At 36.9% G+C, this 11,752-nt stretch overlaps 1 protein-coding gene across 1 annotated transcript in view; it reads right to left on the bottom strand.

Annotated features, from left to right (window-relative positions):
• Nucleotides 1–4,170, bottom strand: part of kcnj13 (potassium inwardly rectifying channel subfamily J member 13) — a 17,354-nt gene extending 13,184 nt beyond the window's left edge. The window contains exon 1 of the mRNA XM_083549091.1: nucleotides 3,836–4,170. The gene's annotated coding sequence lies outside the window, so the exon portion shown is untranslated. The remainder of the gene's footprint in view (nucleotides 1–3,835) is intronic.
• Between the last annotated feature and the right edge of the window lie 7,582 nt (nucleotides 4,171–11,752).

Genomic DNA, 11,752 nt, shown 5'->3' with positions numbered 1-11,752 from the left:
TATATATATATATATATATATATATATATATATATATATATATATATATATATAAATAGCTCTGGATTAGGGCATCTACCATAAGACATGAGTTCATCTATAAATCTTAATATGTATTTATATGGAAAAATGCTTTCACACTACATTACACACTACATGGTTACTCATTGGTTACTCAAATACCACATGACCACAAGTAGTATCTCTTGTTGAATAATACCGACAATACACTGAGAATAAACATATGGTCAAATGATTACTAGAAGCTATGAAGCTATGAAGTATGATGTCACAAAATTGTTACTCGAAACTCTATGATGTCACAAAGTTTTTACTTTATATATACATATTCATGGCCTGGATATAACAGCTAGTGAAGATGAGTGAATGTGCAAATATTACACAAGAAACATCTGGAAAAGGGGTCCAAAATCACAACAACAACATCAACAACAAAAGAAATACACAGTTGTGTTTGTGGATCCAAACTTAGCCTTAGCAAACTTAGAAAAATTCCAAATCTCTTGTCCTACATTCTCATCCATTTGTATCCTCCAGAACACTAGGGGGCATGCTTTTATGGGACAATAATATACAACATAATGTAATGTGGCTTCATGCAAGAAGTTACCACCCCAATGTGTTTTTGATTCCCATGATGGTGCATTCCAAAGTGTATTGATATAATGTAGTGTATTGATGTACTAATGTTATGTAGTTGAATTTATATCATTTATAGCGTACGTTTTTATAACGAATCATACTTTATTATTCGTTTAATGTCACAGAATGTCTGTGATCTAGGTACAAGGATTGCACATCTCACTGTGCTGTTCTAGAAAATGGATCCATGCCTTAAGGTTTAAGAATACAGCATTCCTGAGGAACAGAACGTTCAAAACACAGACAATTGAAACGAGTCCAAATATAACTTGAGCTGCCCAACCAGAAAATCAAGAATTCACATGTCAAAAAAAGCAGGTAGGTTTGGTCCTGGCTAAATTTAGTAAATTTACCTCAATGAAATCATCTTAGTTAGGCTCCGTGTTTGCTGATGATATAATGACTATGTTTTAAAAAAAACTTTTGTTCAAAATATAATATATTTCAAATTTGCATCATTTTTTTTGCCAGCTTATGTGTATGACTTGATTTGGGTTTGTGGGACTCTTGAACAACTTGGATGTAAAAGAACAGAACAACTATCTGCTTATAAACCATCAGTGGCTTTATCCAACATTGTGGCTTAACTCTGAAATTCATATGGATACGGCATGCTTTTTAAAAGCAATGAAAGAGGGACAGAAAATGTCCTCTTCTTGCAGTTTACACTGAGGACAAAAATCTTCACACACTCAGAAGAAGGTAGACACAGTAGAACAATGCTACACAACCATGCCCTGCCTTGCCCCTGCCAGTGCCCTCCCCCTTCCCTGACCTGCCCTGCCTTGCCCCTGCCCTGCCCTGCCCCTGCCCCTGCCAGTGCCTCTTCCCCACCCCACACCATATTCTACTAGATTGTCAGTGATTGCTGTGTAATATGTTGCTCTAGGTTGTATCCTATTATTGTACCATTTGTGTACATTTTGTAAACGATTGGATGTTAGATTAAATATGAGACTTTGTTAATTCAATTCAATACATTTGTCCCTGATGAGTGAGCCAGTGGTGACAAATCAAATTGTTAAATTAGATGTGAGATTGGATGTGAATTTGAATGTTAGATTGGATGTGGGAATGAATGTGAGACTTTGTTTCGATTGGATGTGAGATTAAATGTGGGACTGAATGTTAAATTGGATTTAAGATTGGATTTTAAATTAGATTTTAGATTGCATGTTAGATCGGATGTGGAATTGAATGTGAGACTTAAAGTGAGATTGGATGTGAGACTTGATGTTAGATTTCATGTGGTATTAAATGTGAGATTGGATGTGAGAATGGAAATATTGTGCACTTTAAAGAATTGATTACGTTTGGTAAGATTTTGATTAGTACACATTGTGTAATTAAAAAAAAACGAATAGAGAAAAAGAAAAATTTTAATTTCCCCTTTTTTCTGCTTTTAATATTAAATTTAAAAAGTAATGTAGGCATCGTAATTCACATTATATTTTGCGATTGCAAACCGGAAAAAACCCAAACCAAAACAAATGAACGCAACACACACGGTTTGGAAATCTACTTACACAACGTGAGGTTTTTGAGAAATAATCAATCAATTTGTTTGATAGATTTTTGTGTCTATTTTTTTTCCTGAGTACATTTTTGACATTTCCTCCACCACCGTTCCTTCAGGATGCTTCTATATTTAGCTTAAGTACGACATTCTTTCAGTTCAGCTCCATAAACTGCACATTAAACACCTAAGTGACCGGTGAGTAGGGAAACCCGGCGAATCACAAATTACATCTTAATATTTATCTAGAAATTTGTATTAGCCAATCAGTAGGTACCGTTTTCTACAAAACTTCAATATTATAAAACGAAGCTGCAAGCAGAGCTCAAAACCTCTTCTGTCTGCTCATGTTCTGAGGGGACAAGGATGCCCACTTTCTACAGAATTACCAAATAAACAATTCTTCTCAGTATTGGGACACTGGCCTTTTTTTTGCCATATGTCATTCTTTCGCAAATTGTCAAGTCAAGTCGAGTCAAGTTTATTTCTATAGTGCTTTTCACAACAGACATTGTCAAGAGTTTGATCAAAAAGATTTTCAACAATACAGAACACTGGAGAGGGAGAACTAACATGAGTACTGGAGTATAAGATTATAAGTAATGTTCTTTCAACAGTCTATATGGTTATAAAAGTAGGAGCTACTGAGCATTTGTGATCATCACAGATCCAGCATCAGCTTCTCCATGCCAGAGCCTTAAAACACTCCAGGAGGTCCAATCTCAAAACTCAATTTCTCAAATTCAATTGGCACTGGTACATCCCTAGATGGTAGGGGATGTGACCATACATTTGAAGGCACACACTTGAATCGGGACGTCTTTGGATGTGGGAGCATGAAATTGTCCCTTCGTTTGAACTTGGAGACCCAAATTTGTTCCAGCATGACAATACCCCTGTGCACAAAGCCAGCTCCATGAAGATCTTCCTGCTATACAGCTCCAACTCTATTGAACATGATGACTGTAAACTCTGACTGCACCCGAGGCCTCCTCACCTGACCTCCATCAGCACCAGATTTCATTAAATCCCTTGTGGCTGAATGAGATCTTCACAAAATCTAGTGGAACATCTACCCAGAAGCGTGGAGCTCATTATAAGAGCTAGTGGGGACTCAATGTAGAACGGGTTGTTTACAAAGAAGCAAATGCTGGACCTATGTGTATATATATATATATATATATATATATATATATATATATATATATATATATATATATATATATATATAAATATTTTGCGTTTCTCTATTCAAATTTTTGTTCTATGTTTGCACTATTTAGCCTGTTTTTTGTTTGTTTTTTTACTTCATGTTCTCTTTCGAACTTCTCTTTGATTTCGATTTCATTTTGGAATGTTTTTTCCTTTTATCTATTAGTGAGGTCCTGTGGCGAGTCTCTTCTCTTACTCAATGTCAAGGAAGCGTTCTAGTCAATGTTTACTGATTTTTGATTAATCACAGTTTATTTATTTTACTTTCCAAGCAGTTTTATATATTTTAACAGAGATTTGCAGAACAATCCAAATTATTCTTATTCTTATTCTTAAACTTATATTCCCACTTCATATTTCTTCAACTTTTGTCCTATATTAACCTACAGACTTCCCGCTTTCCCCTTCACCACTGTATATGTATAAAGAAATACTATTTCTCACCTCACTGGTGTCCTCTGGTCTCGTCACTCGTCTGTCTTTTGTCCCAAAGTGGAAAATATTTGGAGAATTGTAGGTCCAAATGTACAAGTCAGAGACGTCCGAAAAACTCTTCTGGACAGGACACAGGGGGAGCCTGAGATACCCTGATCAGCTCCTGAGCACACTCACACACTCACACACACACACACACACACACACACACACACACACACACACACACACACACAGAGATACACACAGAAGAACGCCAGCACAGCAGCCCATTGGTCACATTAGTCAGCGTGTGGCCAATTAGGAGTGCTTGAGAAAGAGACCGAGATAGAAAGGAGAGAAACACCTAGAGGCTAAAAGTGTGTGTGTGTGTGTGTGTGTGTGTGTGTGTGTGTGTGTATGTGTGTGTGTGTCAAAGGGGACAGCTGTTGCTTGAAAGTCTTGGAATTTCAGTATTTGTTTTGTGTCTTCATGTTGTCCGTGTCGTTGATGGTGTGTGTGTGTGTGTGTGTGTGTGTGTGTGTGTGTGTGTGTGTGTGTGTGTGTGTGTGTGTGTGTGTGTGTGTGTGTGTGTAGGGGGGTGTATTAATGCACAAATGGCAATATTTTATTCATTCCCAGTCTGATGACAAATTCCGTCTCAGGTTATGTAATATTATTCGACACACAGAGGATCAGCTTCCCGAATCCATGCCGGCCTCTGATTGGTCTGTAGATCAGGTTCAGAGGTCAAATCGCCAGAGGAGAGAGAGGGAGAGAAAAGGAGAGGAAGTTTCACAATCGGCAATTACAGGTCTCAGCTGGGGTTTTTGTTGTGGGTGAGAGCAAAAGGTCAAAAGTCAGAGGAAGACCAAAAAAAAAAAAAAAAAGACGTCAATACAAATCTCACATGCTTCAAATTTTTCGTTGAGGAAAAACATTCTGCACACAAAACAAACAAATAAGCAAATGATTGAGATAAATGAGTAAGAACTCTACAATTGCAAATGTATTGGGACAGCAGATCACTTTTCCAGCCATATGTGTTTCTTTGATCAACTGTTACCACAAACCTGGAAGCACCCAATTGTATCAGACGTCGTTGGATGCAGGAGCATGAATTTTCCTTTTCAAATCTGTTCCAGCATAAAAAAAAAGTCCAGCTTACTGCTGTAGAGCTTCAAACCTTTAGGACAATGAATTTTTCTTGCTGACTGCACCCCAGGCCTCCTCACCTCCATCAGTACCTGACTGAATGAAATCTCACAAAAAACACCACAAAATCTAGTGGAACATCTCCCCAGAACGTTTGTTCATATAATGTACGGTAGTTTTTCTGTATGTCTGAGAAAAAAAAAATGCTGTCTAGACATTTAGACAACGTCTACGCAAATCCGGGTAAATTTGAAAACGGCATTTTCGCTCTAAAAACGCTCCTCGGCCACACTTAGGTTCCTTTCAAGGTTTCTTCCTCGTGCATCTCAGGGAGTTTTTTGGAGTTTTTTTCATTATGGGTTAACTTTCACTTCTAAAAAACAAACCTATAGGCACTAAACGTATACATGCTAACTTTATATCACCTAAAGCTGCTTTTAGACGATGTCCATTGTTAAAAAAACACAACAAATAAACCTGAAAAAAAACTGAATAGAAATTGTGACATTTTAAGATAGAAACAATAATTTTGAGCTTTTATACTGTACAGTATTTTCATTTCATGGTTAGTTCTTTATCTTCAATATAATGGTAACAAAATTATTTTTTTCTATTTGTTTCATAGTCCACAATCCAAAGCATTCCCTTTTTTTTGTTACTGCTTTTGGATCAGGATTTTACAACAACGTTAGTGTCAAGTTTAAAACAACAACAATATATATATATATATATATATATTTAAGATTACGAGATTAAATTCATAACAGTATAAAGTTGAAGTATTTTGAGAATAAAGTCAAAATTGTTAAAAAAAAAAAAAAAAAAAGGGCTTAATTTTTAGACTTTATTCTTGTATTGCAATGACTTTATTCTCGTAATCTTAGATTTAAATTGATTTTTCAGCTTGGCACTAAAATGCCATCAAAGGATTCAGAGAGACAGAAAAAAAACCCAGTTTACACCCAGTGAAATCGCACTTCACTTTACTTTTTCCCATCATATCATCTCAGGGAATTTCTTTTTCCGAAGACTCGCTCATCAGGGATAACGCTTTAGGGATAAATGGGCATTTAAATGCATTTTATGTTAAATTAATTCAGTTTACATGATAGTGGAATATAACTATATATATTATATTTCTATCAATTGGAGGCCGAGTTTTTTTTTTTTACATAAATTACTGAGACAAACTTTACAATGCGATGTCGTTCTACTTTCCCAACCTCACATGACTTCTGGTTAAAAACAAAATACATTTTTTTTTGGTGGTAAGAAAATACCTCCATATTTTTTATTTTTTATAAACGACAGGTGACATCCCTAAATTATCCTCAGCTCAGAAGCGCAGACCTGCTGTATTAGTGCGGAAATGGCGACATCTAGTGGCTATAAGTTAAATACAATATCATATTTTGTCCACCAGAGGGTGCCATTGACGCAAAAATCTAATTTGACATGCTAAATTCAAATTATATTAACAAAACAACGAAAAAAAAAAAAATAACACACACTGATTAAACGACGAAAATTAAGATGCAAAAGTAAAGTTTTTAGGTAAAAAGTTGGTTAGTGCAGTGTGTGTTGCTTTCAGGCTCCTGATGGAACAAATAAATGTCTTTTTTTCCATCGTTTTATGTTTATCAGCAAAATGAAATAGTATTTTTAACTAAAATATTTTTTATTATATTAAATAAATAATAAAAATAAATCGGATCAAATTCATTTTGGATCATTACTAAATGTGCTTTAATCGCAGCAGGTTGTAAGAGCAATCTGTGATTTAACAGCAGTACCTGATAAACATTGAGGCCATTCAAGATCATTCGTTAACTTTACATGGAAAATAAAACCGGATTGATGATGAAGTAGAGCATAAAGAAAAAATATGAGATATTTTGTTATATTTATTGTTTTAATGCTGAAAAAAAGCAGATTTGAGCATCCGAAATGTAATGGGATTTATGTAGTTTAGGTCACATTATGTAAAGTTCTACAATTAAAAAAACAAAATCTTACATACAGACTTTAAAAAATATTTAAAAAAAACAAACACTCCATGTAAAATCGTACTGAACTTTATTACAAAAATTAAAAAATAATAAAACTGTACTGAATCATAAAAATGTGTTAAAGGAAATAAATATGAATATGTTAACTATGATCATGAATATTGAGGGGGAAAAAAGTAAAACTCCTAATAAATAAAAACATTTACATTTACTTTCAAAATGAATTTAAAAAATGCACTTCAACAAACAGCATGTGGCATCAGAGATTCACCTCTAGAGGCCACTCTCATACTCTATAACACCACCCAGAAAAACTATCGGCATCATACTTTGCTAATAGTTACAGCTCTATCGGTGCAAACCTGATTAATCGTAGAACGCTATCCATGATCCAGTTCTGAACTTTCAGTGGTGTACAGGGGTCCGTTTGGGTCAGCTACACAACTCTTGGCGCAGCGATGTTCTATCAACTTTCAATCAAAAACAGCTTGACTGTTTTGACCAAATTGTGCTACAGTTGCTGTTGGGATCAGATCAGACTTGATAGCCTTTATTGATGACTATTAGTGATCCTTGAGCTTCAATGATCCTGTCACTGGTCTATCGTTTTCATTCTTTTGACTACTTCTAAGAGGTACCTACCACCACCTATATACCAGGAACACCGCAAAAGCCCTGTTGTTCTAGAAATGCTCTGATTTATACGTCTAGACATACAGTCTGTCTCTATTTTGTTCTGCCATGATGGATTTTTGATCCCCTAATCATTTTTCTGTTCTTTATCTATGTTACTATTTTCCTCATTTCGCAAATGATTATATGGTTACAGCAGAGAGCGGTGTGATTGTTTAAAACAAGTCTGTAGATCAGTCAAGGTTTCAGGCAACATTAAAGTCAGAGCACCTCGACTTCTATAAAGTGGTGATGTGTACCAAAACAAAGAGCTACAAGAAAGGAACTGTTCAGTTTTATCGTATTATTTTTCTTGTCTCATTGCCAAATCAACAGAATTGTTTCGGGGCAAAGTACTGTACAACAAACAAGCGGGGTTCAAGTCAAATTGGTAGTTTATATGTGAGATTTAATTTAACCACAAAGGCGTTTTTTCCTCTTTTCAATTTGAACTGATACTTCCTAAAAGCCCTACCAACTTCCATCCCAATCTTACATAATTAATTAACATTAATTTTAGCCAATGACATCACTTTTTTAAAGGGTTCTTATGTGGACCTGTACTGTTTATATATGTTTGGCAAGCTATGATCTTCCCTGTGAATAGCTGGGTCCTTATAAACATCTCAGGTGTGGATAAATATGCTGTACACACACACACGCACACACACACGCACGCACGCACGCACGCACACACACACACACACAGGATATATATCATACTTCTATTCAAATAAATAATATAAAAACAAACCAAAAAAATCTTTTCATTGTAAAAAGCCAGCATGTTCATGAGAAATGGTGGATGGTCTCTGAAGAGCTGCCAAAATTCCAGTCTAAGTCTCAGGGGTATTCTTGACCTTTTTTTAGTTCTATAAAACACAGAGGTTCTTTATATTCTACAGAACTATATATGGCTGGAAATGTCAGGAGTCCCAGTTCAATGTGCCATGTAGTGCATTTACACTCATCATTTGTAAGAATCCTTACAAACGTACAAACTTACAACTTGATGTGTTTTGGGTCAGGGGTTCTCTTTTACGCCAAAAAAGAAACTCCTTAGTGCAAAACCTTTTTAACTTCCAGACTTAATGATTTGACTGATTTCATGAACATTATTTCAACATGCAAGTCCCCGTAGGGCCGTAAACGAACACTAACAGACACAACTTTCCTTCATATACTGTTGCCCACTTAGAAGGCGCTGACCTAACAAAGACAAACACACACACACACACGCACACACACACACACACACACACACACACACACACACACACACACACACAAATTTAAACTTGTTACTAGTATTACACAAATTCTCTAAATCTATGTTCTGTCTGGTAAATCAGACAATCCTGCAGTGTGTCTGTGTAAATTTCCGATCGCAAGAGGAAAGTTCTCACACACGGACACAAAACCACATTTTGTTTCTGGAGAGTTCTACTGTTACTGTGAAATCAGGTCACACACAGAGGGACTAGTGTGTGTGTGTGTATATGTGTGCAAGTGTGTATAAGAGAGACAGAGAAAGTAAGAGACAGAGAGAGCGAGATAGAAGAGAGAGAGAGAGAGAGAGAGAGAGAGAGAGAGAGAGAGAGAGAGAGAGAGAGAGAGAGAGAGACACGCTTCAAAGAACTTGAATTTGGAGCACAGGTGAACAGAAGAAACTGACAGGAAGATTAAGCCAAAACCAATGTTGTCTTTTTTCCTGCTTATATAATTTACTTTTCCCTCATGGTTTCCTCCTAAGATGTTTATGAAGCATTTGGTCACTTTACCATATGAAATGATTTGTTTTCAGCCAAACATCCAAACATCTCCTTGACTCACAAAAACAACTGGACAAATTGTCGCTATTTTCACGTATCACATTTAAACTCAAAATCGAAACAAACCAAACTAATGTTTGTGCAAGCGAGAAGCAGCGTTATGATAATACAGTTATTCCCCGATTTACGATGGAGATGCCCCCTGATAACTAGATCGTAAGTTGAAAATATCGTAGGTTGGGACAAGGCCTAACCTACCCAGGAGTCTGAACGTTGATCAGTATGGAGTAGTGTACTGTAATTTGTTAATGATTTAAACCCATGGCTTCACCTTACCTGAAGGACAGAAGATAAATAAAGCTTCAATCACGTCTTCAATTTTCTGTACAGTAGGTTGGCAAAGCACATGCACAAAAATGTAGCTAGCGATTTGTTACTTGTATTTGTAAAAACACTTCACTGCTAACGTTTTAACTGTAAACACTGCTAATGTAAACCACGCATATGATGACTTTGAAATGTTGTATTTACTGCGTGCAGTTCTTATTTTGGCCCAGTGATGCCTCCAATGATGAATGTTTAACCTAATTAAGGGACCACCGCACAACCTGAGAAAACTGGCCACATTTGTGGAGCGTATTTGTTGCGGCCGTACTAGCAGGCAGGGATAATAAGTGTTGCTGCATGCTTAAAATGACAAGCTGGAACCAGGATTCTCTGGAGCACAGACAGAACTCAGAGACTCACTAGCAAACAGAGGAAACTTGGAAACAAGGTATGTTTGCCAGACACTGGTGTTCCCAAAAAGAATTCTTCCTGGAATTTGTTCTTATAAACAAATGTGTGTGTATGTGTGTGTGTGTGTGTGTGTGTGTGTGTGTGTGTGTGTGTGTGTGTGTGTGTTTTGATGTTTAGTTGCTTTTCTGTATCTTTGCCTGTCGGTTGGAATATTTCAAATGTAGGCTTAGTACAAAAAACAGTCAACCAAAAGCTGTAATTTGGTTTAGAATTGACATAAAAACATGTTACACAAGTAGTCCTCTGGAAACAAGTGGCTAGTTCACCTCCTTTGTGAAGACAGGTGATGATGTCAGAAGGTTAAGAAAGGACATTCTTTGGAAAGGTACAAGCCTGAGCAACAACATCATCTGGAAAAGTATGATTTGATTATGTTCTTTGCAAAGGCTGGAATTAGAGCATGGGCATCCACCTCAAAAGCAAGTGGTGAATCTCCTCAGGTTTTTGTGAAGGCAGGAGGCAGATTGATAATGTGATCAGAGAAGACAGGAAATTACAATTAACATCCTTTGCAAAAGTAAGATGTGGTACAACAATGTCCTTTTCAAAGGGAGAACGTTTTGCATTCTCTGTAAAAGATGGACATGGAGCTTCAGGTCCAGACGAAGGATAATGTTGTGTGGGAAGGCAGAAGTTTTAGCAAGATTCCATAGGACGCACGAGGGTGGTATCAAAAAAGTTTCGTGACTAGTTTTGTAACACGCCAGATGGCAGCACAAGGCTGCAAACACAATCACAGGGAGCACTGACTGTACATTCTGTCCCTGTCACCAAACTTTCCTCACGTGTGAGTTTCTCGCCGGAAACAACATGAACTCACTTCCCACCATGTTTGCCAGATTTGGCTTCCCCGTCTTCCCGAAGATGAAGATCCAGCTCAAAGGTCACTGTTTTGACACAAGAGTGAATTGCAGAAGGTGCTTGACATGCTTTGAAAAGTAGACTTCCGGGACACATTCCAGGGGAAATCTGGGGGCGCTGTATTGCTGTGCAAGGGGACTATTTTAGAGGTAAGGTGTGGAAACTTGTAAACGAAGCGAGTCTTAAAACTTTTTGATACCACCTCTTATAAAGACGTCTTCTGCAAAGACAAGAAGCAGAATGACAATATCCTTTGCAAAGGTATGCAACAGATCTTCAGCAATGCCTTCAGGTAACTAGAATGGCAGCGGGTCAGGAAAGGTACCCTTGGTATAGTGGCCAGCAGAGCAACAGGGGCAAAACCGTACACAAGGTTCAGGTTGACGAATCATCCATTGCATAGATCAATATGTTTGATGAAACAATGGTAATCCATAAGTCCTAGAAACAAATGGAAGAAAGCAGCAAGGAGTTAGCCTTGGAGACATAAAGAACTCAAACTTAGAGGATTGGACAAAGATTATTTGAGTTTCTTGACTTATTAACTCCAAACTAAAAGAAAAATATGGTTGGTGCAGGAACTACAGTTTGTAGCTGCTTTACCATAAGCAAGAACCTCAGTCCTCAGCTAGCATTAGCCTTAAATGTTACAATAAATAGACGTTAACCCTAAAGGCTCT

The sequence above is a fragment of the Silurus aristotelis genome (assembly GCF_946808225.1).
Source record: "Silurus aristotelis genome assembly, chromosome: 8".
Taxonomy (NCBI): domain Eukaryota; kingdom Metazoa; phylum Chordata; class Actinopteri; order Siluriformes; family Siluridae; genus Silurus; species Silurus aristotelis.
Note: the sequence above shows the minus strand (reverse complement) of the source record. Positions and strands in the feature narration are given on the sequence as shown.